Source organism: Halichoerus grypus, chromosome 2 (genome assembly GCF_964656455.1).
Source record: "Halichoerus grypus chromosome 2, mHalGry1.hap1.1, whole genome shotgun sequence".
NCBI lineage: Eukaryota > Metazoa > Chordata > Mammalia > Carnivora > Phocidae > Halichoerus > Halichoerus grypus.
Window position 1 is genome coordinate 145,954,245 of NC_135713.1, and position 13,325 is coordinate 145,967,569.

General features: G+C 39.8%; 1 long non-coding RNA gene across 1 annotated transcript in view; it reads left to right on the plus strand.

Moving 5' to 3' along the window:
* LOC118545660 (uncharacterized) overlaps positions 1-13,325 on the plus strand; it is a 61,680-nt gene that overhangs the window by 46,626 nt on the left and 1,729 nt on the right. The window contains exon 3 of the long non-coding RNA XR_004922189.2: positions 11,929-12,020. This is a non-coding gene — a long non-coding RNA (uncharacterized LOC118545660). The remainder of the gene's footprint in view (positions 1-11,928; positions 12,021-13,325) is intronic.

The window sequence follows — 13,325 nt, forward strand, 5'->3', positions numbered from 1 at the left end:
TGAAGCCATCTTGTCCCGGGCTTTTTTTTTTTTTTTTCTGTTTAATTTTATTATGTTATGTTAGTCACCATACAATACATCATTGGTTTTTGATGTGGTGATCCACGATCCATTGTTTTCGTATAACACCCAGTGCTCCATGCAGTATGTGCCCTCCTTAATACCCATCACTGGGCTAACCCATCCCCCTTCCCCCCTACCCTCTAAAACCCTGTTTGTTTCTCAGAGTCCATAGTCTCTCATGGTTCATCTCTCCCTCCAATTCCCCCCCTCCTCATTTTTCCCTTCCTTCTCCTAATGTCCTCCATGCTATTCCTTATGTTCCACAAATAAGTGAAACCATATGATAATTGACTTCCTCTGCTTGACTTATTTCACTAGCATAATCTCCTCCAGTCCCATCCATGTGGATGTAAAAGTTGGGGATTCATCCTTTCTGATGGCTGAGTAATATTCCATTGTATATATGGACCACATCTTCTTTATCCATTCATCTCTTGAAGGGCATCTCGGCTCTTTCCGCAGTTTGGCTATTGCGGACATTGCTGCTATGAACATAGGGGTGCATATGGCGCTTCTTTTCACTACATCTGTGTCTTTGGGGTAAATACCCAGTAGTGCAATTGCTGGGTCATAGGGTAGCTCTATTTTTAATTTTTTGAGGAACCTCCACACTGTTTTCCGAAGTGGCTGTACCAACTTGTATTCCCACCAACAGGGTAAGAGGGTTCCCCTTTCTCCACAACCTCTCCAACATTTGTTGTTTCTTTCCTTGTCCATTTTTGCCATTCTAACTGGTGTAAGGTGGTATCTCAATGTGGTTTTGATTTGGATTTCCCTGATGGCTAATGATGATGAACACTTTTTCATGTGTCTGTTAGCCATTTGTATGTCTTCTTCAGAGAAGTGTCTTTTCATATCTTCTGCCCACTTTTTGACTTGATTATTTGTTTTTTTGGGTGTTGAGTTTGAGAAGTTTTTTATAGATCTTGGATACCAGCCCTTTATCTGTAGTGTCATTTGCAAATATCTTCTCCCATTCTGTGGGTTGCCTCTTTGTTTTGTTGACTGTTTCCTTTGCTGTGCAGAAGCTTTTTATCTTGATGAAGTCCCAAAAGCTCATTTTTGCTTTTGTTTCACTAGGTTTTGGAGATGTATCTTGAAAGAAGTTGCTGTGGCTGATGTCAAAGAGGTTACTGCCTATGTTCTCCTCTAGGATTTGGATGGATTCCTGTCTCACATTGAGGTCTTTCATCCACTTTGAGTTTATCTTTGTGAATGGTGTTAGAGAATGGTCGAGTTTTATTCTTCTGCATGTGGCTGTCCAATTTTCCCAGCACCATTTATTGAAGAGACTGTCTTTTTTCCATTGCATGTTTTTTCCTGCTTTCTCAAAGATTATTTGACCATGGAGTTGAGGGTCCCTATCTGGGTTCTCTATTCTGTTCCATTGGTCTGTATGTCTGTTTTTGTGCCAGTGCCATGCTGTCTTGGTGATCACAGCTTTGTAATATAGCTTGAAATCAGGCAACGTGATGCCCCCAGCTTTGTTTTTCTTTTTCAACATCTCCTTGGCGATTCGGGGTCTTTTCTGATTCCATACAAATTTTAGGATTGTTTGTTCCAGCACTTTGAAAAATGTCATTGGAATTTTGATCGGGATGGCATTGACGGTATAGATTGCTCTGGGTAGCATAGACATTTTAACAATGTTTATTCTTCCGATCCATGAGCATGGAATATTTTTCCATCTTTTTGTGTCTTCTTCAATTTCTTTCATGAGTGTTCTGTAGTTCCTAGAGTATAGATCCTTTACCTCTTTGGTTAGGTTTATTCCGAGATATCTTATGGTTTTTGGTGCTATTGTAAATGGAATCGTTTCTCTAATTTCTCTTTCTACAGTTGCGTTGTTAGTGTATAAGAAAGCAACTGATTTCTGTGCAGTGATTTTGTATCCTGCCACATTACTGAATTGCTGTATGAGTTCTAGTAATTTGGGGGTGGAGTCTTCTGGGTTTTCCACATAAAGTATCATGTCCTCTGCGAAAAGAGAGAGTTTGACTTCTTCTTTGCCAATCTGAATACCTTTTATTTCTTTTTGTTGTCTGATTGCTGTTGCTAGGACTTCTAGTACTATGTTGAGCAATAGTGGCGAGAGTGGGCATCCTTGACGTGTTCCTGATCTTAAGGGAAAGGCTCTCAGCTTTTCCCCATTGAAGATGATATTCGCTGTGGGTTTTTCATAGATGGATTTTATGAACTTGAGGAAAGTTCCCTCTATCCCTATACTCTGAAGAGTTTTAATCAGGAAAGGATGTTGTGTTTTGTCGAATGCTTTTTCTGCATCAATTGAGAGGACCATATGGTTCTTCTCCCTCCTCTTATTAATGTGTTCTATCACATTGATTGATTTGCGAATGTTGAACCACCCTTGCATCTCGGGGATAAATCCCACTTGGTCGTAGTGGATGATCCTTTTAATGTATTGTTGGATCCTATTAGCTAGGATTTTGTTGAGGATTTTGGAATGCATATTCATCAGGGATATCGGTCTGAAATTCTCCTTTTTGATGGGGTCTTTGCCTGGTTTGGGGATTAAGGTAATGCTGGCCTCATAGAATGAATTTGGAAGTTTTCCTTCTGTTTCTATTTTTTGAAACAGCTTCAGTAGAATAGCTATTATTTCTTCTTGAATGTTTGGTAGAATTCCCCAGGGAATCCATCAGGCCCTGGACTCTTGTTTTTTGGGAGGTTTTTGATCACTGCTTCCATCTCGTTACTGGTTATTGGCCTATTCAGGTTGTCAGTTTCTTTCTGTTTCAGTCTTGGCAGCTTATAGGTTTCCAGGAGGCCTCCATTTCATCCAGATTGCTCAATTTATTGGCATATAGTTGTTGATAATAATTTCTAATAATTGTTTCTCTTTCCTTGGTGTTAGTTGTGTTCTTTCCCCTTTCATTCATAATTTTATTAATTTGGGTTTTTTCTCTTTTCTTTTGGATAAGTCTGGCCAGTGGCTTATTGATCTTATTAATTCTTTCAAAGAAGCAGCTTCTAGTTTTGTTGATCAATCTACTGTGTTTCTGGTTTCTAATTCATTGATCTCCTCTCTAATCTTAATTATTTGTCTTCTAATGCATGGCTTAGGCATCGTTTGCCTATGACTCTTTATTTTGGTTAACAGTTGGCTTATGTTGATGGCTGCTCCCATGTTGGGAGCATAGATATTTACAATTATTAGATCTTCTTGTTGGTTAGACCCTTTAAGAATGATATAGTTTCTTAAGCCTCAAAAAAAAAAAAAAAAAAAAAAGAATGATATAGTTTCCTTCTGTGTCTCTAACTACAGTCTTTAGTTTAAAATCTAATTTTTCTGATAGAAGAATTGCTACCCCAACTTCCTTTTGAGTTCCAGTGGCATGGAAGATGGATCTCCATCCCTTCCCTTTCTTTCTGGATGTATCTTAAGTTCAAAATGATTCTCTTGTAGACAGCATATGAATGGGTCCTGTTTTTCTATCCAATCTGCAAGCCTGTGCTGTTTTATGGGAGCATTTAGGCTGTTCACGTTGAGAGTGATTATTGAAAGATATGAATTTATTGTCATCATGTTGCCTATGAAGACCTTGTTTTTATAGATTGTCCCTGTCAATTTCTGTTGTATATCACTTTTGGGGTCTTTCTCCTTTTATAGAACCCCCCTTAATATTTCTTGCAGGGCCGACTTAGTGGTCACATATTCTTTCAGTTTCTGCTGGTCTTCGGAGCTCTGCATCTCTCCATCCATTGTAAATGACAGCCTTGACGAATAAAGTATTCTTGGCCGCCTGTTATTCTCATTTAGTACCCTGAATATATCTTGCCAGGCCTTTCTGGCTTGCCAGGTCTCTGTGGATAGGTCTGATGTTATTCTGATGTTCCTCCCTCTGTACGTAAGGAATCTCTTCCCCCTAACTGCCCTTAAGATGGTTTCCTTGGTTCTAAGATTTGCAAGTTTTACTATTACATGCCGGGGTGTTGGCCTGTTTTCCTTGATCTTGGGAGGGGTCCTCTCTGCCTCTAGGACACGAATGTTTGTTTCATTCCCCAGATTAAGGAAGTTCTCAGCTACGATTTGCTCAAATACATCTTCTAGCCCTCTCTCTCTCTCCACTCCCTCTGGGATTCCAATAATTCTGACATTGGAATGTTTCATGGTGTCACTTATTTCTCTGATTCTATTTTCATGGATTCTGAGTTGGTTTTCCCTGGCCTCCTCTTTTCCCTTTTTATCTATTATATTGTCTTCCAGGACACTTATTCGTTCTTCTGCCTCAGTTACCCTAGCTGTTAGATTATCTAGATTGGATTGGATTGGATCTCATTGAGAGCATTTTTTAAAAAAGATTTTATTTATGTATTTGAGAGAGAGAATGAGATAGAGAGAGCATGAGATGGGGGAGGGTCAGAGGGAGAAGCAGACTCCCTGCTAAGCAGGGAGCCCAATGCAGGACTTGATCCAGGGACTCCAGGATCATGACCTGAGCCGAAGGCAGTCGCTTAACCAACTGAGCCACCCAGGCACCCCTCATTGATAGCATTTTTAAGTTCTGCCCATTCAGCTTTCATTTCTGCCCTTAGAGACTCTATGTTGCCATTAATCGATTTCTCCATTCTAGCTATTGTCTTCACAATTGCTAGCCTGAATTCCATCTCCGACATTTGGTTATATCTGCATCCATTTGTAAATCTGCAGCATAAGTCATAATCTCTGAGTCTTTCCTATTTTGGGGGTTCCTCCTCCTCATCATTCTGTTGATGGGTGTTTGAGGGAAGGTATGGAGTCCAAATTATTGACCACAACCCAAGCAAGATACACCTGTTTTCTAGGGACCTTAGGGTTGCTGGCCTCCTGTTTTCCCAGCCTGTCTTCTGGGGGAGGGGCCTGCCACGTTGTTACTCAGGCAACCCTGTTTGGGCAGAGTTGCCTTGCCCCCTGTGGCAGGGGGTGGGCTCATTGAAAACCGGTTTTGGGGGGCTTTTGTTCTCTGGCGGCTCTCCCTGGTGGCTTTCTGCCTCTCTTCCGAGAGTCAGAGCCAGAAGAGATTGTTTCCAACCCTCTACCTCAGAGCAGAGAGATCGCACTCTGTTCTTCAGTGACCTCTCAGGCCACACTATCTCCGTTTCTGTCTGTGCTGCTATAAAATGCAGAGTCTTGGGTTGTGCGCCCCTCCGCAGCACTCCCAGTCCTCGCCTTCAGGTTGGGGCACGTCTCTGCCCTTGTGCTTCTAAAACTGCCAGCCACCCCAGTTCCCATGCATGGCTCCACTGCTTGGGGTTTCCATCTGGGGGGCTGCCCTAAATTCCTTTCCTGGTTGCTACTGGTCTGCGAGTCTGTGCCCGGTCCCCAGCATGGGAGGCTATCTGCTCACTGGCGGTGTAGGATCCCCACAGCCAGGCTCCTTCCTCCTTTTTATCCTCTGATATCTGCTCACATAATCACGGCTCCCTGCTTTGTACCTCGAAACCAACTGCCTGCAATATTCTGTTTGTAGAGATCCAGATCTATCTTCTTACATCTCAGGCTGATTTCGTGGGTGTTCAGAGTAGTCTGGTAGATATCCAGTTCAATTCCGGGGACCAGTTGGAATAGGGTCCCCTACTCTTCCGCCATCTTTTCCTTACCATAATAAATGTCTTATATGAAAAACCCTCAGTGAACATCAGCCTCAATGGGAAAAAACTGAGAGCTTTCCCCCTAAGGTCAGGAACAAGACAAAGATGTCCACTCTTACCACTTCTATTCAACATAGTACTGGAAGTCTTAGCCACAGCAATCAGACAACAAAGAGAAACAAAAGGCATCCAGATTAGCAAAGATGAAGTAAAACTTTTACTATTTGCAGATGACAAAATAGCACATATAGAAAACCTTAACTACTCCCTCAAAAAACTACTAGAACTGATTCATGATTTCAGTAAAGTTACATGATACAAAACTAATATGCAGAAATCTGTTGCATTTCTATACACTAATAATGAAAAGCAGAAAGAAAAATTATTAAAATAATTCCATTTACAATCAAAACAAAAATAATAAAATACTCAGGAATAAACTTAACCAAAGAGGTAAAAGACCTATACTCTGAAAACTATAAAAAATTGATGAAAGATGAAGATGACACAGGGGCGCCTGGGTGGCTCAGTCATTAAGTGCCTGCCTTCGGCTCAGGTCATGATCCCAGGGTCCTGGGATCAAGCCCCGCATCAGGATCCCTGCTCTGCGGGAAACCTGCTTCTCCCTCTCCCACTCCCCCTGCTTGTGTTCCCTCTCTCACTGTGTCTCTCTCTGTCAAATAAATAAATAAAATTGTTTTTTTTAAAAAAGATGAAGATGACACAATTAGAAAGACATTCCATGCTCATGGATTGGAAAACCAAATATTGTTAAAATCTCTATGCTACCCAAAGCAATCCACACATTTTATACAATCCCTATCAAAATATCACCAGAATTTTTCACCTAACTGGAACAAATAATCCTATAATTTTTATGGAAACACAAAATGCCCTGAATAACCAAAGCAATCTTGAAAAAGAAAAAAAACAGGAGGTAACACATTCCAAATTTCAAGTTATATTACAAAACTGTAGTAATTCAGACAGTATACTATTAGGACAAAATAGATACATAGATCAATAGAACAGAATAGAAAACTGAGAAATCCACAATTATATGGTCAATTAATCTTTGACAAAGCAGGAAAGAATATGCAATGGGAAAAAGTCTCTTCAAAAGTGGTGTTGGGAAACTGGACAGCTCCTTGCAAAACAATGAAACTAGACCACTGTCTTACAGAGTACACAAAATAAACTCAAAATAGATCAAAGACCTAAATGTGAGACCTGAAGTTATTAAAGTTCTAGAAGAGAGTACAGGGAGCAATTTCTGAGACATTTCTGTAGCAACATTTTTCTAGATATGTCCCCTGAGGTAAGGTAAATAAAAGCAAAAATAAACTATTGCGATGCAGTAGAGGTGGTCCTAAGAGGGAAGTATATAGCCATACAGGCCTTTCTCAAGAAACAAGAAAAGTCTCAAATACACAACCTAACCTTACATCTAAAGGAGCTGGAAAAAGAGCAGCAAATGAAGTCTAAATCCAGCAGGAAAAGAAAAATAATAAAGATTAGAGCAGAAATCAATGACATAGAAATAAAAACAGAAGAAATCAACAAAACTAGAAGCTGGTTCTTTGAAAGAAATAATAAGATCAATAAATCCCTAACCAGACTTATCAAAAAGAAAAGAGAAAGGACCCAAAGAAATAAAGTCATGAATGAAAGATAGATAAGAGATTATGAGCAATTATATGCGAACAAATTTGGCAATCTGGGAGAAATGGATGTATTCCCAGAATCATATAAACTACTAAAACTGAAACAGGAAGAAAGAGACAATCTGAACAGACCACTAAGCAGCAAAGAAATTGAAGCAGTAATCAAAAATCTCCCAACAGGGATGCCTGGGTGGCTCAGTCAGTTAAATGTCTGCCTTTGGGGGTGCCTGGGTAGCTCAGCTGTTAAGTGTCTACCTTCAGCTCAGGTCATGATCCCAGGGTCCTGGGATCGAGCCCTGCATTGGGCTCCCTGCTCATCGGAGAGCCTGCTTCTCCCTCTCCCTCTGCCTGCCACTCTGCCTACTTGTGCTATCTCTCTATCTCTCTGTCAAATAAATAAATAAAATCTTAAAAAAAAAAAAAATGTCTGCCTTCGGCTCAGGTCATGACCCCAGGATCCTGGGATCAAGTCCCACATTGGTCTCCCTGCTCAGTGGGCAGTCTGCTTCTCCCTTTGCTTATCACTCCCCCTGCTTGTCCTCTCTCTCTCTCTGACAAATAAATAAATAAAATCTTTAAAAAAAAATCTCCCAACAAACAAGAGTCCAGGACCAGATGGCCTTCTAGTGGAATTCTAGCAAACACTTAAAGAAGAATTAATACCTATTCTTCTGAAATTGTTCCAAAAAACAGAAATGGAAGGAAAACTTTCAAACTCATTCTGTGAGGCTGCATTACCTTGATCCCAAAACCAGAGAAAGATCCCACCAAAAAGGAGAATTACAGACCAATATCCCTGATGAATATGGATGCAAAAATTCTTAACAAAATACTAGCTAATCAGATCCAATAGTGCATTAAAAGGATTATTCACTACGACTAAGTGGGATTTATTCCTGGGCTGCTAGGGTGGCTCAATATCTGAAAATCAGTGTGATACATGACATTAATAAAAGAAAGGACAAGAATCATATGATCCCTCTCAATAGATGCAAAAAAATCATTTGACAAAATACAGCATCCTTTCTTTCTTTTTAAAGATTTTATTTATTTAAGAGAGAGAGAGTGAGAGAGAGCATGAGAGCAGGGTGAGGGGCAGAGGGAAAAGCAGACTGCCCGCTGAGCAATGAGGGGCTCGATCCCAGGACTCCAGGATCATGACCTGAGCCAAAGACAGAGGCTTAACCAACTGAGCCACCCAGGTGCCCCTACAGCATCCTTTCTTGATTAAAACTCTCCACAGTGTAGGGATAGAAGAAACATACCTTAATATCATAACACCTTGTTGACCTCAGCTGCAGCAACTTCTTTCTAGACACGTCTCTGGAGGCAAGGGAAACAAAAGCAAAAATGGACTATTGGGACTTCATCAAGATAAAAAGGTCTTGCGCAGCAAAGGAAACAGTCAACAAAACTAAAAGGCAACCTATGGAATGGGAGAAGATATTTGCAAATGTCTTATCAGATAAAGGGCTAGTATCCAAATTCTATAAAGAATTTACGAAACTCAACACCAAGAAAACCCCCAAAAAATTCAGTCAAGGAATGGGCAGAAGACATGAACAGACATTTCTCCAAAGAAGACATACAAATGGCCAACACACATGAAAAAATATTCCACATCACTTGTCATCAGGGAACTACAAATCAAAACTGCAATGAAATACCACCTCACAGTGGTCAGAATGGCTAAAATTAACAACACAGGAAACAACAGATGTTGGTGAGCATGTGGAGAAAGGGGAAGCCTTTCACATTGTTGGTGAGAATGCAAACTGTTGTAGCCACTGTGGAAATCAGTATGGAGGTTCCTCAAAAAGTTAAAACCATCCTATGACCCAGCAGTTGCACTACTAGGTATTTATCCAAAGGAATACAAATATAGTGATTCAAAGGGGTACATGCACCCCAACGTTTATAGCAGCAATGCCCACGATAGCAAAAATATGGAAAAACCCCAGGTGTCCATTGACAGATGAATAGATAAAGAAGAAACGGTATACACACACACACACACACACACACACACACACACACACACACACACACTGGAATATTACTCAGCCATAAAAAAGAATGAAACCTTGCCATTTGCAATGATGTGGATGGGACTACAGGGTATTATGCTAAGCAAAATAAGTCAGTCAGAGAAAGACAGATACCAAATGATTTCACTGATATGTGGAATTTAAGAAAACAGATGAACGTAGGGGAAGGGAAGGAAAAATAAAATAAGACAGAAATTGAGAGGAATGCAAACCATGGGAGCCTCTTTTTTTTTTTTTTTTTAGATTTTTTATTTATTTATTTGACAGGGAGAGAGATAGCGAGAGCAGGAACACAAGCAGGGGGAGTGGGAGAGGGAGAAGCAGGCTTCCCGCTGAGCAGGGAGCCGGATGTGGGACTCGATTCCAGGACCTTGGGATCATGACCTGAGCCGAAGGCAGACGCTTAACGACTGAGCCACCCAGGTGCCCCGGGAGCCTCTTAACTATAGGAAACAAATAGTTTGCTGGAGGGGAGGTAGGTGAGGGAATGGAGTAAATGGGTGATGGGCATAAGGAGGGCACTTGATGTAACAAGGCGATACATGCACCCTTAAGTTCATAGCAGCATTATTTATAATAACCAAACTATGGAAGCAGCCCATGTGTCCATTGGCAGATGAATGTATAAAGAAATGGTATATATGTATGTGTATATATATGTATATATACATACATACAATGGAATATTATTTCACCATAAAAAGAGAGTGAAGTCTTGTCATTTGCAAAACGATGGGTGGAGCTAGAGAGTATTATATTAAATGAAATAATTCAGACAGAGAAAGAAAAATAGTGTATTATTTCGCTCATATGTGGAATTTAAGAAATAAAACAAATGAGCAGAGGGAAAAAAGAGAGGCAAACCAAGGTAACTGATAGTTAAGGCAAAGTCTTAACTGAAAAAAAAAACTGATGGTCACTTGAGCGTAGGTGGGCTGGGGGATGTGTTAAATAGGTGATGGGAATTAAAGAGTACACTTATCATGATGAGCGCTGTGTAATGTGTATCTGTTCCATCACTATTTGTACACCTGAAAGTAAATATACTGTATGTTAACAATACTGGAATTAAAATAAAAAGCTTAGTAAAAAAAGAAATAAATATGTTAAAAAAAACTTACCTAGATGATTTCAATTCATAATGAGGACTGATAACTACAGCTGTGACCTCTCACAATTAATTCCTAAAAACTTCTACTTACATCTGGGTGCCAGGGACATGTCTTAGAACTATCTGGATCCTGTAAGCACCCAGCATCAATAACCTGATTATTCTAACATGAGAGGAGTGAAGGTTGCTCAGAGATTATAGCTAAAGTTTGATGACTAAAACAAACCTTTGTACCTGGATGTTCTTCAACCCCAAGGGGCCCACCCAGTGCGAATACCCTTTATTGATCCTCTCCACACCCTGCCCAGTGGGAGGCCCTGCTGCTACTCAGTTCTTGGAATTGACAGAGATTCCCAGAGCATATCACACATTCCCTTTTTGCCTTACCCTTGCTTAAGCTGCCATCCATAACTTGTAGCCAACAGAATATTAATCAAGACACTTAGCCAAGCCATTCATTTTTCTTGGGGATTTCTCTGTGTCTGTCAAGGTATGAATGTTTGCTCAGGACAACACCTGCAAATAATGTGTTTAATAAGAACGTATTCATCAGTGGTATTTACAGTTCTGATATTTTTCTTGTTCTGCTTTTTAGTCTAAAAACACACCCTGAACTTCCCAGTTCAGCTAAACATCTGGCCACAGTAACCTGGAGGACAGTTATGCCCACCCCCACTTGCTTCTCCTATTTGGAATTTTCCTGTCACCCCCCCCCCCCCCAACGCACACCTGAGCAACCTGTTACACCTCCTACTTCCTCAGGCCACTCTCCTGGTCTAAAACTGAACACTGATCAATGTTAGGTTGATTTTCTCTTAATTTAATTTAATATTAATAATATATTGTCATGGCAATGATTGATGTTACTGTTATCACACTCCTTAGTTTTGTGATCTGGGGGCTAAATTTCTTTCTTTTTCTTTGAAAATATTTTCATGCCCTGCCTTCTATTTTTAAAAAATTTTTTTAATTTTTAAATTTTTTTCCTGCCTTCCATTTTAAGTACCATCTTGATGGATAAATGATCATTATAAAGAATACATGTTTGTTGCAAAAAAACCACGGAATGTAGAAGTACATAAACACAAAGTGGAAGGTACCTGCCTTCCAGTGGCTTCTGCATCCTGGGGTTGGTTTCTGAATGAGGATGTTCCAGGGTGTAGGCTTCCTGAGGCAACAACTGCTCCTATAAACTGTAGTGAGGTAGTTCAGGGATGTGCGTTTATGGATGAACATAAGATCCATCCCTATCTGAGTTCAAATCCCTACCCCTTCTGCTACTAGTTCTTCCAAATTGGATATTTCAGCTTTCCATGCCTGTTTCTTTAAAGTACAAGATGATCATGGTAGTGGTCTCTATATCCTAGAGTTGCTGTGAGAATTAAATGATTTCACACACATGGTAAGTCGTGACTACTACTATTATTTTGTATCTTCCTGCCTACTGCAGGTCTTTGGGCCAAGGAACAATGAGATACTACAAGTTCAAGAATGTGAATTAACCAACGAAAAGACCAATAAGGATAATGGCACAACTCAGAGGTATGGATGGAACACTTAAAAATAATTAAAAAATTAATTTTTCCGGTTTTATTGAGATATAAATGACATGTGATATTGCAAGTTTAAGGTATATAACATAATAGTTTTTAAAAATATTTTTTATTTTAAATTCCAGTATAGTTAACGTACAGTGTACAACATAATAATTTGATATACGTATATACTGTGAAATGATTACAATAAATTTAATTAACATCCATCACCTCGTATGGTTACAAAATTTTTTTCTTGTCATGTGCACTTTTAAGATCTACACTCCTATCAACTTTCAAATATATAATACAGTATTGTTATCTATAGTCACCATGCTGTGCATTATATCCCCAGAACTTATTTATCTTGTAATTGGAAGTTTGTCTCTTTTGACTATCTTCATCCATTTTCCCCACCCTCTACCCCCACCTCTGGTAAGCACCAATCTGTTCTCTGTTTCTATGAGTTTATTTTCTTGGATTCCACAGATAAGTGAGATTATACAGTATTTGTCATTTTCTGTCTGACTTATTTTATTTAGCATATTTCCCCCAGTGTCCATCCATGTTGTCATAAATGGCAAGATTTCTTTTTTTATGGCTAAATAGTATTCCATTGTATATATATAGTACACTTCCTTCATCCATTCATCTGTTGATAGACACTTAGGTTGTTGCCATGTGTTAGCTATTGTGAATAATGCTGCAATGAACATGGGGGGTGTGGATATATTCAGGGTAGTGATTTTATTTCATTCAGTTATATAACCCAGAAGTAGATCTATTTTTAATTTCTTGAGGACCCTTCATACTGTTTTCCATAGTGGCTGTACCAGTTTACACTCTCAGATGGAGCACTTTCATACAGTAAAGAGTGTCCCTGAGGAGAGGAGTGCTGGCTGCTTGGATGGACACTTGAGAGGACAAAGTTAGAGGGATATGGGTAGAGGGAATGGAGCAATTAGTGTGGGGAATCGAGGGGCTTCTGTTCCTGTTATGACTTTGATTGTGTCCTCCAAAAAAGATGTGTTGAAGTCCTAACTCCTGGATACCCAAGAATGTGATCTTATTTGGAAATAGGGTCATCGCTGATGTTATTAGTTAAGATGAGGTCATACTGGAGTAAGGTGGGCCCTAACCTAGCATGAGTAGTGTCCTTATTCCTATAAAAAGAGGAGAGAGACACACAGGAGAACTCTGTATGAAGATGGAGGCAGAGATTGGAGTGATGCATCTACAAGCCAAAGAGTGACAAAGATTGTTGCAGCCACCAGAAGCCAGGAGAAAGGCATGGGATAGTATCTTCCCCAGA